General features: G+C 44.0%; 2 pseudogenes; one reads left to right on the top strand and one right to left on the bottom strand.

Moving 5' to 3' along the window:
- Positions 1-1,304: 1,304 nt before the first annotated feature.
- LOC101785623 lies at positions 1,305-12,187 on the bottom strand (annotated as a pseudogene).
- Positions 12,188-21,278: 9,091 nt separating this feature from the next.
- LOC101785218 lies at positions 21,279-23,838 on the top strand (annotated as a pseudogene).
- Positions 23,839-24,175: the final 337 nt, after the last annotated feature.

The raw sequence follows: 24,175 nt of genomic DNA, 5'->3' as shown, positions 1-24,175 counted from the left end.
TAATTTCTACCGTCATGTCAAAATATAAAGACCTAAACATAAGCGCATGCAGCTGCCTGATTAGTACCACTAATTTTATTTTTTTTCCAAGACATATCACACTCTTGACGCTAATACATGAACATCAATTCTTTTAATGAAAATTTGGTCAGAAAATTGGCGACGGAGGCGCACCCCAGACTCTAGTCTAGTTAATCACTTGTCCACCACACATGCACGCTGATCATCTTGACGAATATCCAAAAGATCTATTTGGTGCCATTCTCAGATGATTTTGCCTATGGCAGATCAAACGGGGGAACTGTTTGTTTGGTAAATGGCCTTTTAATTTAATTTAGCCTAGCAAATTTAAGGATTCGGGTCAATAAAGGCTGGACCATAATATTATATGATTTTGAACTAAAAATAAATAGGTCTGAGTTGAATTGTAAAGGATGCAGGAGGGCTTTGAATTACCACCCTTACACAGGAGGCTACAAGAAAATTATTTCTTCATCTCAATCATGTGAGGATTGGTGGAGCTCAAAATAAATAAAAGAAGTGAAGATTGGTGATTGCGAAAGCCGCGAGGAAAAAAAACAAGATTTGGGAACGGTTATGATGGAGCCACACAGGTTTTGAATGTAAAAATTCAAAAATAAAATGGAGATGCGGGGGATCTAACCCCGTGCCTCACATGCAAAGCGAGTGCTCTACCATTTGAGCTACATCCCCTCCGTGTGTAGTAGTTTGTGATTAGGTGTCTTGATTATTAACATATTTACTAATCTCTTTCCTATAACAAATATGACAGGGCGAATAGAAAACTGACGATGCAGCCTACTTATTTGTGGCTGATCCCTGCAGACAAAATAAAGGAAGAGGAGAAAAGGAAAACAAATGTTTCATCATGCGGCATTCTGAATTGACCATTTCCTCCAAGTCTCGTCAATCAACAGTACAACACACTTCAGAGTTCAGAGACACGAAGAAGTCCATAGACATTGTTGATCCTAATGTATATATTTGTATGCTGGTTGTGTACACCTGCTGCATTCGAAATTACAAGCCCATTCTATAGTCTATATACAAGTTCCTTTGTGCTATACAAAACATGCAGAGGAACTGAGAAGATCTAGAAAAAAAAAATAAGAAATTGCAGGTTGCAGATTTAGCTATACAAAAATTACAGCAAAAACGAATTCTATAGAGCAAGGAGGAATGCCTGTCTAGCTATTTTTGTGCACTGTCTTGAGGTACCATGATCTTGAAAGGTCTAAAAGTCTCTCTGATTTCTATGCTAGCTGTAAGGAGGATTACAGTATTTAGTATTGGCGATCCGACAGGATAGAATCACTCCAAGAAAGCATGAAGTCAGGCGCAACAGATGGCAAATCTACACAAAAATGTAAATAGTACATTATATTTCTAGCAAGGAGAAATGTTCCCATATTGACATGATCAAGTAAACAGAATTTGATTGACATACCTTGGAGAACCTTACGGGCTAGTGAAGGCATATCTATTTGATCTTCGACCAGTCTTTACACATCAACAAGCTGCGAGAAGAAGAAATGAGTTGCATTCATCCATTGAGCACTATGCAAATATATTATTTTATACGGACACCAACAATTTGCAGGATGATCGAACAATCTATCTATAGTACCTCTTCTACATGCAACTTGGAGTCTTCGGTGAAAGCTAGTATGAGTTGTCTCCTGATCCCAGCATCGATAAGGAACATCCGTGCTCCGTCTTTAATTGTTTCACTGAGATCAAGTTTGCTCTCCAGTTGACGACCTCTCATAGCTTGCCTGTGATAGTTCGCAGGATCAGAAAACTTCTAGGTCGAACAAACATATGCAGGATGGCAAGGCAGTGGTTCTAATACTCACGAACTATTCTTTTTCAGTGCAGGATTGCTGCTCATCTTAGACACATTCTCCTTGGCAAGAACTATAAGGTTTTCTAGTCGTTTCCACTGGAATGCCCCATCTTTGAATAATACCTGCAAAGAAAAAAAGTTGAGGAAATGGTGCTAAAAACTAAAAATGGTATAAAGAATTGTAGAATCTCAGAATTAGATGCATAATAGTGCACTTGAACATGTATCTGAATCTACGCAACTTTTCCTTTTCACAGCAGAAGTTTCATGACATTTCCTTTACCAATGCTTAATTTGACAAATTGGTTCACATATTCGTTGCATTAATGTCAATACTGTCTAAACAAGTTACCTGAATCAGGCGTTCCCTCAGAGCAGGGTTTGGATCTGTCAACAGACGCTTTGCAACATATAGATATGCAACCTAAATATGAAGAAACATGGAGAAAAGGATGTAAGTAAACACAGATGTAAATTGATGTTTTCATGAGAGTTCAAAGGTGGCACATGACATACCTCTCAAGAAACTTAAAATCAGGCTTTAGGGTAAAGCAAATTCCTTCTTATGTCAACAACGAACGGATAACCAAAGAAAACCTTTCTGGAATGCGGATTGGGTAGTTGTACACGAGCTGATTGAACTTCCCTAAGATTTTGATTTTTTTTAATTAGAAAATTAAGTATATCTTCCCTCAGATATTTTTTAAGATATCTGAACATAAAGCATGCTACACACTTAGACTAAGCACTTGACATTAATGGAAGAAAAAAACATTTAGTAAGCATGAATGAGCAACCATGCAGAAATGCATTAAAAGATAATACTGACAACTCATATGACCAAGTGACAAACAAATAAACTGACAACACTTTGAGATTTGAGAAATCAACGATTCGTGTACAGTAAGAAAAGGAAACAAACAAGCTTCCATTTATCGGCAGTCAATACAATGCTAAGCATATCAACATACCAGTCACACTCCGGAAATTGAAGTCTGCCAAGCCTTTTCCAACTGAGTTTTGCCAAATGGCTTCCAGAGCTGGAATAATTGGGGCTACATCTGTTCCACTAGCAAGAAAACCTAGCCTAGTGAAGTCATTTGCCATTTCAGCATAGCCTTCATTAACAGCATGAACAACAACATCTGTTAGGGTTTGTTTATTTTGCTGCACATAGAACAAACAATTAAAAACAACATATTAACCACTTTTTGTTTCCTTTGATAACGTGCAAATGCAAGACAGTGCAATCATGAGTTCACAACAGAGAAGGAAACCTTTTAATAAAAAGATATTTTGACGCAGCATTATCATATACAAGGTAGGCTATGTATATATAGACAGACAAAAAGAAACAGCAACAACAATGTAACAAACTTTAAATGCAAAGAATTCTAACCTAGAAAAGAGCATTAAACAGACCTGGCTGAGGACGGCCACATTGCCAAAGTCGACATAAGAAATATGACCATCGCGCATTGCAAAAATGTTTCCAGGATGTGGATCTCCATGGAAAAGATCAAATTCAAGCAACTGGCGCAAGGCAGCACTCACTCCGACTGTGAGAAAGCCTTCCACATCAATTCTAGCTTCCTTTATAGCCTGCATGAACGAATTTGGAATTGCTGCTGCAAAACATTCACCATGAACTATTACATAGTTGAAATAAACAAACGACAATAGAGACGGTCAAACCTGTGGGTCCGTACATCTAATTCCATCTATCCACTCCATCACCGGAACACGAGAACCTGAAAGCTGCTTATACACTCGAGGTATCTTGACAGTTGGATCATCCTTCAAATTTTCTAAGAAATTCTCTATATTTGTAGCTTCCTAATATGTTGCAAAAGGGAACTAAAAGCATTAGCCTTCTATAAACTTATCAAAAAGAAAGAAAAGGAAGTTGTTGATACAGAATCAATGCACTTTATATTAGCAACATGACAGCTGTAATAGCTAATTCGCTAAATTGACAATGACAGTTAAAGGCTATGAAAATGCTTACGAGTGTGTAATCAAGTTCTTCCAAAAGTTTTTCACCAAATTCATCAACAATAAGCTCTGCATTACACCCTAATTTCTGAAGACAAATCCCATTCAAAAATGAAGCCAAAGTGCGGAGGAGGAAAAGATCTCGGTATATTATTGGTTCAATCCCTGGTCTCTGAACCTGCAATTTCAATGACAGAAATCAAAGATATAAGTATGGTTCCGGAGCACATTTAAGTATTTGGTTCAAGACATGAGGTGTACAAAGACACAAGAGTATTATACTTGTGCTTTTCTAAGGACCAAAATTAGAGAAAACAATGTGTTTAGTTAGAAGAAGAATAGTAAAGGTAATAAAAAAACTAAACTGATAACAGAAACAGAGTGAATATAGGAACCTTGATAGCAACATCCTCGCCAGTTTCTCTAAGTGTAGCACGGTAAACTTGGCCCAAACTAGCAGCTGCTATTGTCCCTGATGAAATTTTGCTGAACAATCTCTCTAGAGGCTGTCCAAGTTCCTCCTCAATTATGGCAAAAGCTACCTATCAAATATTCAGCAGCAACCAGAACTTTATTGATCACCCTGGTTCATCTGCACAAACTCTAATATTTATAATCTTGAAGAACTAGAATCTGCTGTAACCATATACGTGGTTAGGGACCGGAGGAACATCATCTTGCAAGATGCAGAGTTCATTCATATAATCCTCTCGAATAATATCAGGCCTGTTGGCTAGAACCTGAAGAACAGAAAAGCATGAAGATTTCGGTACCATATCTGGAGTGTACCTCCGGAATGGGATACAAACGCCACGTTCGATATCAAGTTGCTCCAGTGCACTGCTGGGTTTGTCGCTGGATATACTTTTGATGCGTGGAAGTTGGGTTATGTTTTGAGATGAGACTGGAGCACTAGTTGACGCAGCATTCGTGACATAGAGGGTCGATCGCCTTCTCCTTTGGGGCACCAAGGAGATTGACCTCGCAAAACCATGGTATGATGCTCGTCTGTTAGGAGTTAATGTATGAGACCACTGTGCTGAAGTCCAGATACATGCTGTGCAGAGCTCCATGCTTGAGCCTCAAGTGCTGATATATGGACGAGATGGCAAATTGCATCAGCAAACTTTAATATTATGGACCCTACCTATGGAGCATCATTACAGCACTATACATTCCAAAAGTAAACTGGAAAAGAAAACGAATCAGTCAATCTGTTTCTGGGGTAATTTTGTTTTTGAATACCAGCTGCAATCAACATTTTGAACATTAGGTTGTTCAGGTTCACAGTTTAGAAATGACAACTGAGCACGAATTAGGAAAGCTCTCTTGGCTTCCACGGACTGTATTCCAATTCTAATATGTACCAGTTTATTACAGACAAATTTTCCCCTATGCGGATGCAGATTTCTTCATTCTGCTGTGCTGCTGCCTTGCCAAACAACAATTTTGATAGCTAGATATATGCAACTAATTGGAAATCACCAACATCAGGTATACTAAGTACGGCGTAATCAGGAAACAGTAAATTTCAAGCAAGATATACTAGAATAAAATTGCAAACAGGTGCTTACTGCTTAGCCATGCACCATTAAATAAACCTCCAAAAAATCTAACCGCCTAACAATTGGGGAGGGGGGAATAGCGAAGAGAAGAAGGGCCTGTCCGGCCCTCTCCCTCCCTAATTGACCCGCCGACGGCAGCGCAAGTCTCCCCAGCCGGCACCGACGATGTGACCCCCAAAGAAAACAGAAACGAGATAGTAGCAACAGAGGGAGCTAACTTTTTTTTGGTGTGTGGGGGGGGTTAAGGAAAATGGAGCTCTGAACTCACTTGCCGACGCAGCCGCCGGTGACGGAATCGGCGGCGAAAGCTCAGTCCTTTCCACAGCTCCCACGAATTCTTGGTGGCGAACTTGATGAATCCTCCGGCGCCGAGCCACGCCACACTCTCTCTCGCGGTGCGCTCCTGTTTACCTCAGCACGCTCTCGATTTGGGCGCGGGGAAAAATGGTTTGCCTTTCTTTTCTTCGCACCCTTTCTGTGGTGCCAAGTGGTGGAGCACACGTAGCCATGGCCACGATGAAGAGGGAGGAATCAATGCTCAGTATAACGGCGTGGTCACGTCACGCGAGCTTTAACGTGGGGAAACCTTTGCTATCCACAGCCACAAGTACGGTGCCGCCTGATCGCTTGGACCACCAAAAATTTCCAAAATGTGGAGATAAAAGGTTGTGGATTTGGACTGAAAGGATGCTGCAGGTTCTGTTCGTTTGAGCTGCAGCTTTTGAACTTTTTCTGAAAAATTGTTGCGGGTTTTTTCCTGATAAGCCAACACTAGTTTTACTTTTAAAAGATGTGTTGAGCTTTCTGAGCTCAAAAAGCTAAAAAAGCTCATAAAACTGATCTTTCCAGTTTTTCATATAAACTGATCTTTTCTTGATTTCTAGCTTTTCAGAAGTTACACGAGAAATTCGTTATTTGTTTGAGCTTCTGGCTTTTCACGTTGAGAAGCTGCTAGAAAGCTCAAACAAACAGGGCTGTAAACACTGAAAAGGAAAATAGAAAATTAAAGGAAGCCACAGCTTTGGATATGCCGTTTGGTTGAGGTAAATTATCCGAAGAATGCCCAAACAAAAGAGTCCTAAAAAGATGATTTTTGAACCTCCCAATAATTTTTGGGAGCAAGAAAAAAAGCATATTCTCCAACAGATCTCAATATTTAATCTTAAAAAATCAAATTCCTGGCATGTCAACTACTACTTGCAGTCTAACTGGTGATTTTTTTTCCGGGGGAAACTCCTGAGTCCTGACCAACAAAGCGACTAGATCTCCAGTGAACAAACCTCACTGAACTCAGTCAAAAAAAGAACCATTTTCCTTGATCAAGTGCCTATGGAAAAAAAAATGACGCCGGGCCGGACTAGATCTCCAGTGAAGGACTCCAAGCCAAAAGAAAAATAAAAAGGACTTCGTCTAGTGCTGTTGATGCGGGCAAGAGGAAGCGGCCAAGCGGCAAAGGCACGCTGCGTGTTGGAATCAGAGACATTTTATGCATTTTAATCCGAAATATAGAATAAAACATGATAGTTATGATAGTGTAAACAGAAACATGATCCATTGTATTTGCAATGAACATAAAGCATACAGTAGGTACTATGAAGAATAAGAATTGAAAGAATTGAACAAGAAAGTTTAAAAGCAAATACCCAGAGACGGGGCCAGTTCTGGAGGAACCGAATGCGTCGTTACCCGACATTGGTAGTCGAGCCTGTTCGATGTAGCTATTCGAGAGTTGACGCAGTGTAGAGCTGAGGCAGTGCAGATGCGTCACCGGGAAGTAGTTGTAGACGAACAATGAGCAGTCGCGCAGACGCACTTCCCAAAAACTTGATCGCCCTTCTACTCCTCGGGTGCAGACTCTCTGATGAAGAGCGCAGCTTCGGAGGCCTGCTCTTCCGGTGAAGTCCGTGCACACAGATCGCCGAAACCAAGATGACAAAAGCGCAGCACAGCAGTGGACAAAAGGTCTGGTGGTAAATGTTTTCGCACACGAAAGAATGAGAGGCAGCCCCTCTCTTATAGGCAGCAGAAGATCTTTGGATGCCCAGGTTAATACAGCAATTAAAATGTCAGTTTCTGGTAACTGCCAGCCATTAGCAGTAGTCAGTTATCAGTCATTTGAATCGTTAGTACTAGTCATTCAATGAGTGTTCAGTTACTAGTCATCAACTATGACAAAAAACTGCAAAACTTGACCAAGCCAAGCCCACACATCACGTCGCCGTGCTGCGCCTCGGCACGGCCCGGCTCGACGAGGCAAGGCGATGCGAGCGAGCGCGCGGACGTGTGGCATCCTGCTATCCCTCTATCAACTTCTCAACAGGTGCAGCACAGCTTCACCAAATAAGTTGGTTAGAGACCCTCTCAACTTCCAAGTTGGTTTTATTCTTTTTGTAACTACCACCACTAATGGGCCTTGGGATTTATTTGATTAATTAAACAATTGGGCCTGCCCAATTATTCTAACAATCCCGACCAAATTCCAAGGCTCATTTGGAAATTTGTTCCACTGTTGTTGGATATACTAGTGTTTCAATGGAGACGGTTGAACATCCACCTAGAACATAAGCTACATTTGTCCACAACTAAACAATGGAGTATGCCTTAAATTGTCAGTTTTGTGCATACAAGTTTTACTTATGTCCTTTACCGATACTAGGCTGCAAAATGCACCTCCTCTGGTTGAAGCATATAAGTCATACTTCTTGGCCTTTCTCGAGTCTTTAGAGATTACCCAATCTTATAGACTATGACTAGCAGTCAAACTTATATAGGTTTGTTACTCACAAGATGTTTCTGCAGGTTAATATCTTTACCTAAGCCACTCGAATCACATTAAAGTGTTTACCAACCTGCCATGCAAATTTAGGAGATAATGCATCTCCAACGGAGTGGGTTAGTACAATAGTACTCTCCTTCTCATTTAGTCAAATAGCTTGTTTCACCACTCTAGTTCACGGGATCTCCGATCAAATAGAATAGGTTACCACTATGACTTAACTCTCATGTGGGTCTCGTTCCCATCTTCCTCGATGCCTCGTCTAACACATTTCGTGAAAGACCTTTAGTGAATTGATCTGCTAGATTTTTAGCTGTTTGGACATAGTCCAGTGCTATCACTTCGGAGTTTCTCATTTTTTTGACAGACTTCAACCGCCTCTTCACATGTCTTGATGACTTCATATTATCCTTGGAACTGTTCATCTTGGCAATCACTGTTTGATTGTCACGGTTCATTAGAATAGCCGGTATTGGTTTCTCAACCACCGACAAATCCGACAAGAGATCTCGAAGCCATTCAGCCACAACTGTGGCGGTATCCAGCATTGTGAGTTCTACTTCCATTGTTGACCTCGTTAAGATGGTCTGCTTGCAAGACTTCTAAGAAACAGCACCACCTCCAAGTGTGGACACATATCTACTTGTGGCTGTTATCTCATCAGCATCTAATATCCAGTTTGAGTCACTATACCCTTCCAGTACCCTAGGGTACCCATCATAGTCAATTCCATAATTTGTTGTGCCTATTAAATAGCGCATTACTCTCTCAAGAGCATGCTAGTGATCATCTCCAGGATTTGAGACAAATCTGTTGAGTTTGCTCACAACAAATGAGATGTCAGGCCTTGTAGCGCTAGCTAGATACATCAGCGAACCAATAATTTGAGAATATCTCAATTGATCCCTTGCGATTCTACGATTTTTCCGCAATATCACACTGGAATCGTAAGGCGTGGGAGCAGACTTGCAGTCAGTATAACCAAAGCGACTCAAGATCTTCTCCACATGATGGGATTACACAAGTGTAACCCCACCATTGCCTTCTCTCAGTAGTTTTTTGTTCAAAATTACATCAACCACTCCGATATCTTTCATCTCAAAACTTTGAGACAAAAATCTTTTAACTTCCTCAATCACATTTAGATTAGTACCAAAAATCAATATGTCATCAACATACAAACACAAGATCACACCTTCTTCCCCACCAAAATGGTAGTACACACTTGTCGGCTTGGTTCACAACAAAGCCAGCTGACGTGAGGGTCCTGTCAAACTTCTCATGCCATTGCTTAGGAGCTTGTTTCAGGCCATACAAAGATTTTTAATAACTTGCACACTTTTCCTTCATGACCCTCTACTACATAACCATCAGGTTGATCCATATAGACTTCCTCATCCAACTCTCCATTAAGGAAAGCTATCTTAACATCCATCTGATGGATGAGAAGACCTTGTGAGGTAGCCAAGGATAGTAGTACTCGAATCGTGGTCAATCTGGTAACTGGTGAGTAAGTATCAATGTAATCTTCGCCTTCTTTCTGGGTGTAACCCTTAGCCACAAGTCTCGCCTTGTATTTTTCAATAGCACCATCAGGCCTAAGCTTTTTCTTAAACACCCACTTGCATCCTACAGGTTTGCACCCATATGGACGATCAACAACCTTCCAAGTTCCATTTGACATTATCGAATCCATCTCACTTTTGATTGCTTCCTTCCAAGAGTCAGCATCAGGAGATCCATAAGCCTCAGCAATAGTTTTTCGAGTGTCATCTACAAGGTACACAATGAAGTCATCACCAAAAGACTTTGTAGTCCTTTGTCTTTTACTCTTTCGAGTCCCTTCATTATAATCCTTCTCATGATTCTCCTCAAGTGGTTGTTCAAAGTGTACTACTGTATCGTTACGTTCAGGGGAATTAACAGATTCATAACTAGAGTTGCTAGATGTTTATTTCATAGGAAAAATGTTCTCAAAGAATGTGGCATCTTTGGACTCCATGATTGTACCAACATGCATATCCAGTACTCCAGATTTAATTATCAAGAATCTATATCTGATACTATGAAAAGCATAGCCTAGAAAGACACAATCAACCATTTTTGGTTCGAGCTTGCGCTTCTTAGCAAATGGTACATTAACCTTTACCAAGCAACCCCAAGTTCACAAGTATGAGAGTGTTAATATTTTGTTTTCCCATTCCTCGAATGGAGTTTTCTCTTTGTTTTTCATAGGAACTCTATTAAGAGTATGACAAGCAGCCAACATGGCTTCACCCCACCATTCCCAAGAAAGTCCAGCTGTGTCTAACATGGTGTTAACCATCTCAGTTAGAGTACGGTTCTTCCTTTCAGCCACTCAATTTGACTCAGGAGAATAAGGTGGTGTTCTTTCACGAATAATGTCATGTTTCTCACAAAACAAATTGAACTCTTTTGAAAAATACTCTCCACCTCGATCTGATCGAACGCGTTTTATCTTCCTCTCAAGTTGATTTTCAACTTCGGCCATATAGATCTTGAAAAAATTAAATGCCTCATCTTTTGATTAAAGCAAATATACATAGCAGTATCTAATAGAATCATCTATCAAAGTCATGAAATATCTCTTTCCACCTTTAGTCAACACACCGTTCATTTCGCTCAAGTCCGAATGAATTAATTCTAAAGGTGCCAAATTCCTTGCCTCAGCAGTCTTGTGAGGCTTGCGGGGTTGCTTAGATTGCACACACACACTCGACACTTAGAATTTTTGACGAAAGTGAATTTTGGAATTAAACTCATACTAGCTAGCCGCAACATACAACCGAAATCAACATGACAAAGTCGTGAATGCCAAACATTTGACTCATCGTCATCACACACATGATTCACAACTTTATTACAAGAGTCCGATAATGATAAACGAAACAAACCATCACAGTCATATCCTTTACCAACAAAGGAGCCAAACTTAGAAATAACACACTTGTTCGATTCAAACACCAACTTAAAACCATCCTTACAAAGAAGAGATCCGCTAACAAGATTTTTATTTATTGAGGGGACATGCTGCACGTTCTTCAGTCGCACCGTCTTTCCCGAAGTAAACTTCAGATCGACTGTACCAACACCATGAACAGCAGCACCTGAGTTGTTCCCCATCAACACGGATCCAGTCCTTGTGACCTTATAAGAAGAAAACAAAGAAATATCAGCACACACATGTCTATTAGCTCTGGTGTCAATCCACTAATTTGGTAAATGAAAAACTGAAAGAACAAAATCATGATTACCATACCTTGATGTTCCCTTCTCAGCATCGCTAATAACAACATTAGCAGACTTCTTCTGACCGTGCTGCTGCCTATCCTTGCGATCCTTGCAGTCCTTGGCCTAATGGTCAGAACCCCCACACACAAAGCACTTTCCCTTGTTTTTCTTCTTTTTCTTAAAATTGGTAGTCTGAGTAGACTTGTGCTTAACTTTCTCTTTGCCCTTATTCTTGTGGGATTGGAAGTTCCTTTTCTGCACCATATGGGCGCTAGAACCTCCCTCATTGCCACGCGCACGTAAATCCTTTTCTCTCACCTTTTCTTCAACATCAAGAGTGCCGATAAGACTGGCTACATTGAACTCCTATCTCTTGTGTTTCAGAGTAGTAGCAAAGTTCCTCCATGAAGGAGGCAATTTGGCAATGATGCCACTGGCCACAAATTTATCCGGCAGCTCACACTTGACATTGACAAGATCCTTTGCAAAAGCATGTAACTCATGAGCCTGTTCAACTACAGAATGGTCATCGACCATCTTGTGGTCATAGAACTGCTCCATGATGTACAACTCGCTCCCTGCATCGGATACTTCAAAGTTTGCCTGGAGTGCATCCCACACTACTTTGCCAAAGCGAAGCTGCATGTATGAATGGATCAAGTTCTCAGCCAGAACACTGATCATAGCCCCTTTGAACAAATTATCAGCAAACATGTACACACTATCCTCCATGGAGGTGTGCGGTCCCATAGAATGCTCCTAGGTAATGAACCACACGTTCATAGCCGTGAGCCACAACTCGAGTCTGTCTTGTAATTCGTTCCATCAAATACATTCGGTTTCAATTGCGCAGCAAAGCCAACTACCGAAAAAGCCCTATCAAGTTTTTGGATTGTTGGAATCAGAGGCATTTTACGGTTCATTTTAATCTGAAATATAGAATAAAACATGACAGTTAAGATAGTGTAACCAGGAACATGATCCATTGTATTTGCTATGAACATAAAACATACAATAGGTACTATGAAGCATAAGAATTGAACGAGAAAGTTCAAAAGGAAATACCTAGAGGCGGGGCCAGTTTCATAGGAACCAAATGCTCTGTTACCCAACATTGGTAGTCGAGCCTGTTCGATGTAGCCGTTCGAGAGTTGATGCAGTGTAGAGCTAAGGCAGTGCAGATGCATCATCGGGAAGTAGACATAGACGAACAGTGAGCAGTCACGCAGACACGCTCCCCAAAAACTTGATCGCCCTTCTACTCCTCGGGTGCAGAGTCTCTGATGAAGAGCGCAGCTTCGAAGGCCTGCTCTTCTGGCGAAGTCCGTGTTGGAGGTATGCCCTAGAGGCAATCATAGAGATGATGATATTCCATTGTATCCATGTTTTATATTGTGTTCCTTGAATATCCATTAAAGGCTACATGAATTGATTTGCAATTATGTGAATTGTGTGAAAATCTTTACTTGTATGGTTATTCTAAAAGTTGTCCCTAGTCGGAGTTCATGTGATGACACACATGAATATTAGACTAGGACATGTATTAGTTGATGACTATGTTTCACAAGTCATGGACATGGAGATGTAAAACTAATAATGTGGGCACATGTAGAGACATGTGCTAGGACTGACCCAACACGAGTTACATAGTTCTCTCTTTACACAACGTGTACACTTTGTCCTTAGACCTGAGACTGTCGCATGTACTCAAGATGTGGATCGACTTACTTAGGGGCTATCAAACGTACACCATAATTGGGTAGCTATAAAGGTAACTTTCAGGTTTGTTAGGAAGCATGCTGTGAGGCATGGTCAGTCAAGATGGAATTTGCCCCTCTCTATTTGAGAGAGATATCTTTGGGCCCCTCGAGTGATCGGATCCGGAAATGCATGGCCATGCTACGTGAGGTTAAGAGTTAACCTAGAAAGGGATTCCAAATTACAGCATCGAGAAAGAGTCATCGGCTTGGAGCTATACTGAATATCGTGAGGCAAAGGGAATAGCATGTACGTGATGTTGTGATGGTTCGTCTGATATGATCTTCGTGTGCGTATAGGAGTTAGTATGTCTTGCTAGAGGCCGCTACTAACTATTGGTCGAGTAGGACTACTCGGGCCATGTCTATACGTATATGAACCTATAGGGTCACACACTTAAAGGGCTGGAAGCCCAATTCGGATGTGATCTGAATTGGACCAAGTTTAGGAATACTAATGGGTCTCGGACCCAGAGGCCCATTAGGAACCCCTATATATATTGAGGGGTGGGGCACCCTAGGGTTGAATCCCTTTCGCACCAGCAGTAGCCGTGCCTCCCACGTCCTCGCCTTGTTGCAACTTGCGGACCTAGCAGTTCGACTTGCGACGCTTACTTCCCGCACGTGTGGATACCTTGGAGGTGTTGCATCTGCAGCACTTGGACGAGCCGCCGCACGAGAGCTCGTACGAGGAACCTGATGAGCCAAGGACGAGCCTGACGAGCCGCGGCACGAGGAGGGAGTCGCTATACGTGGACGAGTTGCTGAGGAGCTACTCGACGTCGACGTGTTCGACTACACTGCGTCGACGTGTGATCGACTTCGCTGCCCCGACGCGTATCTACAACTTCCACACCTTTGCGTCGAGTGGTAATCCCGTGATCTTTAACAGCAGTTATTCCTGGTTTACGCGGTAGAAAAAATTTTATTTTGCGCTAACGTAGCCTACCTCGTATCCCAATAGTCCGTGCACACAAATGGTCAGAACGGAGATGACAAAAGTGCAGCACAGCAGTGGACAAAAGGTCTGGTGGTAAATGTTTTCGCGCACGAAAGAATGAGAGGCAGCCCCTCTCTTATAGGCAGCAGGAGACCTTTGGATGCCCAGGTTAATGCAGCAATTAAAATGTCAGTTTCTGGTAACTGCCAGCTATTAGCAGTCGTCAATTACTGGTCATTTGAATCATCAGTTACTAGTCAGCCCACACATCACGTCGCCGAGGCGAGCAAGCGCACGCGTGTGGCATCCTGCTATCCCTCTATCAATTTCTGAACAGGTGCAGCACAGCTTCACCATATAAGTTGGTTAGAGATCCTCCAACTTCCAAGATGGTTTTATTCTTTTTTTAAACTTCCACCACTAATAGGCCTTAGGATTTATTTGATTAATTAAATAATTGGACCTGCCCAATTATTCCGACACTGCACGTGGCTTGGCCCGGGGCGCGAGTGCGCAGTCACCAGCAGACCTGCTGCGTGTACCGCCTCGTTCGGTTGCCTGCTTTGCAGCTGGCTGCTGCTGCTCGGCTCTCTGCCGCAGCAGCTGCAGTACGCAGCAGCTGTCTGCCGCAGCAGCCAGCCAGCCAGCCGAACGCAGCAGCCAAGCGAACGAGCTGGTGCCGTCGTCGGATTGGAGGGGAGCCGCACCGCGGGAGGAGAGGCGACGAATCGCCCTGGCCGCAGTTTCTCGACTCCATGAGGGCGCATCCCGCACAAGAAAACTATTGCTAGCAAGAAACGAGGCAGGAGAAATCAAGCGCGCGAAGCGGAAGAAACGGCGGCGCTTGGTGGATTGGTAGCGCGGATAAGAGGCCAATATTTTCATCGGTTTAGCTTCAGTTTTAGTTACATCGGTTGGAGCACTGTTTTTTCATCTTTAAACCCAAAACTAATTATTGAGCTAATTTTTTGAACACCCTTGCTTAGGAGGCATTTGATTTTGGAGCTGATCTAGATGGAGCCGTCCTATCACGTATTTGGTACGGAAGCCTAATGATGGAACTATTCGAACAAGCGTACCAAGCCTAATGATAAAACTATTCTAACAAGCAATTATTTTTTCTAGATTCAGGACGGCTCGATCTCACAAAATGAGCAGACCAAATCGTCCCACTTCAATGACGCAAGATGATGTAGTCGGGGCGCTGGAAAGGGGTGAATCGAGCCTTGGGTAGCGTGAATCAAGCGCTCAGTAGTAGCGGCACAGAGCTTGGGCTGCACTAATTGAGCGCTTGACGGTGGGATGAAGCATGGGTGGGACGGATCGATCCCTTGGTGGCCGGACAAAGCTTGTGCTACGTGGGATGACGGAGCTTGAGTGGTGGAGGAGGGAGGAGCTTAAGCGGAATGAGAGGATGGAGCTCGGCGACGACGGCAGTGGCGGCGGTTGTAGGCACCTCAGTGGCGGGCAGCCAAGCAGTGTCGCGTGGAGCAACATGGGCGGCGGGGCGATTGGATAGCGGCATCGCGGATAGGCGAGCCTCGAGAGCAGGCTGCGGGTCGATAGGGGTAGTGCAGTAGAGGTGAGAAAATGGAAGGGGTGAGGAGTTAGATTCTTACCTCACTAACAATGGTTAACCGATCAATACCCATTCCATCCCAATCCCTCCAAATTTCAATCAAACAAAGAACAAAACTACTCCGTCCCACCAATCATAGAGTACGGAACCATACCAGAAATTAGGGATGGAACCACTGCATATCCTATCTCGCTCTTCATCGAAAACGCTACCTAAAAGGTTCCTCCTTTAAGCTTGTGGTCAAAAGTCAAAAGCTAAGAACATAATTTTGAAACACTGAGCTTCATGTAGGCAAAATTATATTTTTTTATTGGAAAATGTGCCGAGGCCCTTTTGCTAGCTTTTGGGTGATGGTGTTTTTAGGGTATTACATGTTGGAGGCTTCTTTTGAAGCTTTTAGGTGAAGTCACTTAGGATTCTAGATGGACACTCTAGAAAAAGAGAGAAATCCTAAAAATTCTCAAAAAAAGAAAAATATATGGTCATCGATCAGTAGACTCAAATCATCATTACCATTAGATCTATTATGTTTTCTAAAAAATTACCCACCTATATCATTGTAAAAATAGCCTAAAATAACCTTCTAGATCTGTCTAAATTACCCACCTCTACCATTATATAAAATAAACTAAAGTAACCCCGTAAAAATTACCCACTTATGCTATTATTAACAATATTTAAAATAGCCCATATATTTGCAACTAAATTACCAACCTCTAATACTTAAAAAAATAACTTAAAGTAACCCCTTAAATTTGCATCTATATTACCCACGTATGTCATTATAAAAACTAACATGAGGTAACCCCCTAATCTTCATCAAAATTACCCACTTATACCATTATTAACATTATTTAAAATAATCCCTATATTTGCAACTATATTGCCCACCGCTAATACTTAAAAAATAACTTAAAGTACTTAAATTTGCATCTATATTAATTACCCGCATGTCATTTATAAACAATAACGTGAGGTAACCCTACATTTAAATCCAAATCACCTTCATTAAAAATATAAATCAATGTACGGTTCTAAATCGTATATTTCTTTTAGTATATCACATAATAATTAAGGTATATACGCATGATGTGTATCACCATCTATAAAGATATAGTGGAAGTAATAAGAATATAGATTTCTACGTTAAAATTATAGCTCAAACTTATGGTACATTAAATAGATTCAAGCGCATATCTGCGATGCAAAGTAAAAAGTTAAAGATTATAAACATGGATAAAAATATTATAGAGTAATTACTAACTAGACAAAGATAATAAATATATATTTATACAAGTATTGTGTTCCAATATTTAACAAATAAGAGGTAGCTCAAGATAATAGTATTATAGTAAATGAGAGGGAGCACGGTTGATGGACTAGTTCCATTAATTCACGAAGAAGGTGCACGTTATCGTTGAGGTATCTCTTCCCCAATCAAGATCCCAAATACGCTTGTACGTGCACAAGTCGGAACGCATATATAAACGCCGTACGCTTACACGACGCATGACACGAGGCATGGCATCAGACGACGCGACGCCGCCCCGTTCCGGCGAGCCAACATCAGGACGGCTGCTCCTCCGCCGCTGTCGTCCCCACCCTCCCCGGGACCGTGCGCGCTCGCCTCCACCTTGCAGGAGCAGGACCCGCGCGGCAGCGGGCTCGTCAGGGCCGGCACGCGGCCGCCGCGTGCACGTCGGTGATGATCAGCGCCGGCGCCAGCCGCCGCCCTCGGCGCGACGGTGACAGAGCTGTTGCTCACCGTCACGGCGGCCTTGCGATCGCCGGTGCGGTGTGCGGTGACGAGCACCGGGGCGGACGACGCCTCGTTCCTCGGGACCGCCTCCATGGCAGGAGAAGCCGCGAGCAATGCCATCGATGACAATAAGCGGCTGCTCGTGCTGCGATGCAAGGTGTAGGAAGGGTATGGTATATGTAGTTGACGGCGGCGTCGTGGGTGGCACGGGAGTTTGGTGGCTGGGCTCGTGGTTGCGGCATGCAAACTGATGCATTTATTTGTTTATTTTTTGTAGCAGGTTGTTATAGGGGTTCGCCAAGTTACGCCAGGGCCTCTGGTTAATTTCGTGGCGTTCTTTGACTTGGAGCAAGTGGAGTGGAGGAGCGGTTGAAAGCGTGGCGCGCTTCACGCCTCCGCGCCGCGGCGGCCGGTCCGGCGCCGTTCACGCCTCTGCTGGTAACGACAGGTTTTGGCTTTGCGTAAGTGACTCCGAAAACTCTTTTAATATTATCCTAAAACCAGGAATAAATAAATAAAATTTACCTCCAATAGCTTCCAATCTTTCCCATAAAAATGAACGGACGCTAAAAACACATCTGTCCTCCGCATATATACGGGTCCGGTCCATCCCCAATCACCTAGCATGCCCACCTGATTCGTCCCTCTCTTCTTCTTGGTACTCTCCTTCTTGGCTTTGGCACACTCCAACCGACACAGCCACGTCATCGAGATGCGGCGCCGCAGGGAGGCGGTGGCCGGAGCCTCTCTCACCGCCACCGGCAAAGGCGAGGAGAAGGGGAATGAAAAGCTGGAGTGTCGTCGAATAAAGGCGAATTCTTGGCGGCGCAAATGATGGCGGCGGCGGCGTGGCCACAGACGGAGGGCACGCGGCGGCCCCGGAAGGCACTGGATTGGCCGGCGATCGCGTGGAGCCCGCCGCCTCCTCCTCGGGCTCCGGCGGTGGTGGCACGGCGGCCGAGCCAGGGAGAAGGAGTTGGAGTGGCCGTCGACCAAGGACACGTCCCCGGCGGTGGTGACGATGGCGTGGGCAGTTGTGCAGCCGCGTACCAAGGACGTGCAGCGGTCCCGATGGATAGCGCGGCTTGAATCCCGCCGCACCGCTGGCTCCAGCTGCAGCGCCAGGCCAGCAATTCGGGATGGACAAGACGCTTCAGCGGCTCGGGGGGCCCAAAGGGCGCAGCACGCTCTGCAACGCGTGTGTCGTGCAGTACAGAAGTGGCTGCATGGTTCCGGTGCTCCTGCCGGCATGCAGCCCCGCCTTCTCCCCGGAGCTGCACTTCGATTAGCACAACCGCGTTGAGATGCACCGCCGCCGGGAGCGGTCGGCAAAGCTCCCCCCCCCCCCCCCCCTGCCCGTGCTGGCAAGAAGGGGAAAGAAGAGCTGGACTGGCCGTCAAACAAAGGCGTGTTCGCAGCAGCGCAGGCTATGGTGGCGGCGGAGGCTCGACCGCAGACGAAGGGTGTGAGGCGGCGGCGGCGTGTGGTGGAGCTGAGCCCGCCGCGCACACCACTGGTGTTGCGGCAATGGAGTCGATGTGGAGGAGAAGCAGCAGCTGTCGAACAAGGTCGCGTTGACGACGGTGGCGTGGCCGCGGACGAAGTGCTTGCGGCGGCCCCCGGCGGTGGATCCCGCCACACCCTAGTAGTCGTGACCTGTTTTGAAATATTGGGATCTAGTTATTAGTGATATACTATGGGTGGATATGTTTTTAGGGGTAAAATTTTTTGAAAGAACCCCAATATATAGTTTTTGAGGAAGAATTTTTTGAAGTACTTTTGAAGTTGCTCTAAATGCATCATAGGCACGTACGTAGGGACCAGCTTATGGGAGAAGGTTAGTATGGGTTTTCTAGCTACTATTTATAATTTTTTTGAGGAATGTACATATAAATTCTTACCTCTGAAATTTATTTGATGCGAGGAAGAACGGGTGTTTGAGCTGCAGCTTTTGAACTTGTTTGAAAGCTATTGCTGTTTTTTAATGAAAAGCCAACACTAACTTTTGGAAGATGTGTTTAGTTTTCTAGGCTCAAAAAGCTACAAAAAGCTCAAAAAACTGAGCTTTTCAGCTTTCCATACAAACTCAGCTTTTCCGAGCTTCTGACTTTTTGGAAGCTGCACGGGAAGTTTGTTGTTTGTTTAAGCTTCTGATTTTTCACGCTACGAAGCTATCAAGAAACTCAAACAAATAAGGCATTGACCATGTTTGGAACGGCGACTCCCAAACATGCATCGCAGGGAAGCGAGAAGCGACCCTAACCCAGCTTCTCGCATCCAGCATCCCCATGTTCAAATCTCACATTTGGTTGGAAACGGGCGGTTCCCCGACCAAAATGTCATAACAAATAGTAGGAGGGCTGTCAGTGACCAAAGCATTTTCTTTTCATTTTTACCCCTTCTCCTACCTCCGTTTGTCTCATTTCCTCTCCTCTCTCTCGCTGCCGACCGACGGCCCCACCTGCCCGTGCTGGCCTTCCTCGCCGCCGTCGGCTCCGCAGCCCCGGCCGCCACATCGCTCGTCCTTGTTGCGGCGCTGGAACCTACACTGGTGATTGGACAGGGGCTTGCCGAGGCCTGGCCACCGCCGCCTCACCAATGCAGGCGTAGCCGCATCGGACACTGTAGCCAATTCCACTACGCCAAATTTAATTTATGCTGGCACAGACAATTTAGCGTGCTGGCAGGTGTGATTGGCACCCACCAGCACAAAGCTTTCTTGGGTCGGTGAGGGAGCACCCGCCATCACAGAAGCCACTGTGCTGGCGGGCTCGGAAGAAGCTTCCAAGGCGGGAACTAGGTGGAACGGCCTCTCCACCCGGCGTGGAACTCCACCAGTGTACTGCACCGTCTCCCATGGCACTCGGCCTCAAGCTCATCACTGCCTACGACCATCCATTCCTCAACAACGCGCTCATCCACCAACCCTGCCTGATGCCACCGTTCAGCTCGGGGGAGTAGACCACCGGTTGCACAACAGCAGGGCTAGTTCGATACTAAAGAGGGGTCTTTAGTACCGGTTGAAATAACTGGTACTAAAGCGCTATTAAAAATAAAAAAATGAAATCCCGCTCGCTGCCCCCGCCCTCCCGTGGCCCCCACCCCCGCTAGCCCCCGTTGCCCCCGGCCTCCTGCAGCCCCCGCTGCCCCCGCCCGCCCTCCCGCCGCCACCCCCGCCGCCTCCTGCCTTCCCGCCGCCGCTCCCGCGGCCCCCGCCGCCTCCTGCGTGAGAGAAAGAGATAAGGTACCCGTGAGAGAGAAGAGAGAAGAGAGAAGGAGGAGAGGAGAGACGTGAATTAAAGGTACCCGTGGCCTCTTTAGTACCGGGTGGAGCTTCCACCCGGTACTAAAGGGGGTCACGGGGCGGGTCTGGGGAACTAGCCGTTAGACTTGGTACTAATGCTAATGCTCACATTAGTATCGGGTCCAATTCCAATCTGTACTAATGCAGTGGACGAAAGGTCCATTCTCAGTAGTGAGCTGAGGCCAGTATGGATGTATGGCAAAGTGCGGTGACTCTTAACATTCAAAAAAAAAAAGTGCGGTGACTCCTTCCCGGAAGATCACCGAGCACTTCACGGTGGCTACTTTCACAAAGTTGCGCGTCCTCGAGATCTGAGCCTTTTCGTATTTGCGTCCCCAAAGAGTGCTGCAGCACCAAAAGGCTGTAACCAAGGTAGTAGGTGTCGTTTTGGGCACACACATTCCCCCTCCCAAGTCCCAACCATTCTCACATCCTTCAATGGCCCGACCGACCAGTGAGGAGTGGTAGTCGAGGTCGGCCAGCCATGGCTGTCGCCGGCGGGCTGATGCTCGCCTCCGTTGTCATCAAGGAGGCAACCGGGAGGCTGAGTGCGGCCATCGGAGGGGAGATCAAGCTGCGGTGGAACTTCAACAAGGATCTGCAGAAGATGAAGGACACGCTGGAGTCCATCGAGGCTGTGCTGCACGATGCCGAGAGGCGGTGCTTCAATGAGGAAGCGACTGTGCAGCTGTGGCTCAAGAGGCTTAGGGACGCCGCGGAGGGCATCACCAACATGATTGATGTCTACGAAGCCAGAACTACTTCTAACCCTAGCTCGTACACCCAAGGTGCGTATCGCCTGTATCCACCACCATAATTTTCCTCTTCACTGTCCAGTATATCTACTCCCCAAAGTGCCTAGCTTTACCAATCTTACCTAGAATAATGGAATATGCCAACGCCTCCGTGAAATTCTTGCAGCTGTTATCTAAGATCTTCCATTTCCGCAAACTTACCAAGTTTAGCATGGCTAAGAAGAACATTGCGGATCAACGTCATGATTACGGATTCAAGCAAGAATCTAGCCCCAATCGCCAGCAACTTCCTGATAAACGAGAACAATTGGTGGAGGCGTGGAACCTTACATCGTAGGGATGGGGGATGACGACAAGTAAGTTATTGTCTTGTCTGCTCCACGCCATCAACCAGAAGGATATACCACTCACAATTAATACTTCCTATATATGGCATCGGAGGCATAGGCAAGACAACCTTGGCAAAACTGATTTCCAGTGAAGCCATGTTCCAAGACTTTTCTCAAGTGTGGATTTATGTGCCCCAGACGATGTCTGACTTGAAACAAATTGGCAACTTCATAATATCAGAAGTATCAAAAATAAAGAGCGAGATACTTTCAGTACAGACAGTAAAAGATCGCCTAGAGGAGACGCACTTGCTAACAAGAAGATTTATATCGTTTTGGATGACCTGTTGGAGAGTAAGCCATCAAAGTTATACAGCTTGAAGGCCATGCTAAATGTTGGCAATGGTAGTAAGGTGATTGTCTTTGTAACCACCCGTGACAAACATATCGCAGATAAAATTTGTACCGTTGAACCGTACAAGATTCCATTGTTCACTAATGACATGTGCTGGACTATAATAAAACAAAAGGTTAACTTTGAAGCTAGACCTTACAAAGATCAGTTGGAGACGGTAGGAATGGAGATTGCATTAAAATGTGGAGGATTTGGCTTTAGCAGCTCAAACGTTAGGCTACATGTTGGAATCCAGGACGTTTGATGAATGGGAATCAGTGAAAAATAACTATTTCTGGGACAAATCCAGCTCAAATGTGATTGCATCCTTGATGTTAAGCTACAACAACATGCATCCTTATTTGAAATTATGCTTTGCCTATTGCGCAACATTTCCCAAAGGTTACAAGAGAGTCAAAGATGATCTTATTTACCAATGGATTTCTCTTGGTTTTGTTGAGCCCCCAACCCCAAGTACATTCTCCACATGGCAGCATGGTGAGAATTATGTAAGTCATCTTATGGCGATGTCCTTCCTTCAGTATACAAAGTCACATCATTTGGTGAGTAAATTGCATACCGGCCTCTGCACATCAACAATTTTTATTATTATCCTTGAACTTCTTTTTTGGAAAACTCACGTGCATAACATTTCTACCTAAGTTGTAGCTTCCAAATTTTATCCAACAGTGTTTCAAGCAAATATACATCTTTGACCATCAGTGTTTTTTTTGAGTGATAAGTATGGAAAATTGCATTAGCAGAATGTAAAACTACTCGTGTTAAATAATACTGTGGGTAAGAATTTTATACAACCAAAACCTTTCGCCACATAACACATATCATAATCCAGTTATTTGTTCTCTGCATTATGAGATTCTTTAGGTCATTCTCAAGATAACACAAGGATGTACACTTCATAGTTTCTATTTATTAGTGGTATAGTACTATAACATTAGGAAGGTATATGTAGCAATGTGTTTTGTGCGGTACCATGTATGGTACCTCCTCGAGAACCAGAAAAAAGCTTATGCAATATTCCCTCTCTATTTGTAATTTAACAAATTTATCCCTTTTGATTTCTTCATATCCATGTACAATTAATGAGCTTTGTTACAAGAGAAACTTTTTCTCTTTAGAGTGCTTGAAAAAAATGATAGCCGTCCATGCGGCAAAATCGAATGGTGGAAACATAGGAAGTACCATAAAGTACCTAAAGAGAAGTACCAATTTGGTGGGACCAAGTACCAAAAATAGTGAGAAATTACTATGATGTCCTTTTTATTATGTGTAAATCTATTTAATTCTTTCTGGAAAGAAGAATAAGAAAGGAAAGTGCCTGCAAGTACCACTGGTACTTTAAAAGCATTATAACAAAGCTACTGGTACTTTAAAAGCATTGTAACAAGAGCTTTGTTACAATGCTTTTAAAGTACCAGTGGTACTTGCAGGTACTTTCCTTTCTTATCCTTCTTAAAAAAAGAATTAAATAGATTTACACATATTAAAAAGGGCATCATAGTAATATCTCATTATTTCTGGTACTTCTTTTTAGGTACTTCATGATACTTCCTTTGTTTCCACCGTTCAATTTCACCGGATGGACGGCTCTCATTTTTTCGAGCACTCTAAAGTTTCTCTTTTTCTGACTCTTGTTTCACCCCTAGGAGTTGTAGCTGCGTACTCTATGTTGCAAGAGCTGATTCTGCAAAATCCTTCGTTGCAAGCCATTGGAGTGCATCACGAGGTTGTTACAATGTTCACCATGCACGATCTGGTGCATGACTTATTAGCAAGATCAGTTATGGTTGATGAGATTCTAGATGCTAGCAAACAAGGCAATATATTACTCAATGACACTGTACCAAGTCATTTAAGTCATTCACGCTATATCCTACCAAGG

The sequence above is a fragment of the Setaria italica genome, chromosome VIII (genome assembly GCF_000263155.2).
Source record: "Setaria italica strain Yugu1 chromosome VIII, Setaria_italica_v2.0, whole genome shotgun sequence".
In the NCBI taxonomy this organism is placed as follows: Eukaryota; Viridiplantae; Streptophyta; class Magnoliopsida; order Poales; family Poaceae; genus Setaria; species Setaria italica.
The sequence above is the reverse complement of the archived record's forward strand: the minus strand, read 5'-3'. Positions and strand labels throughout refer to the sequence as shown.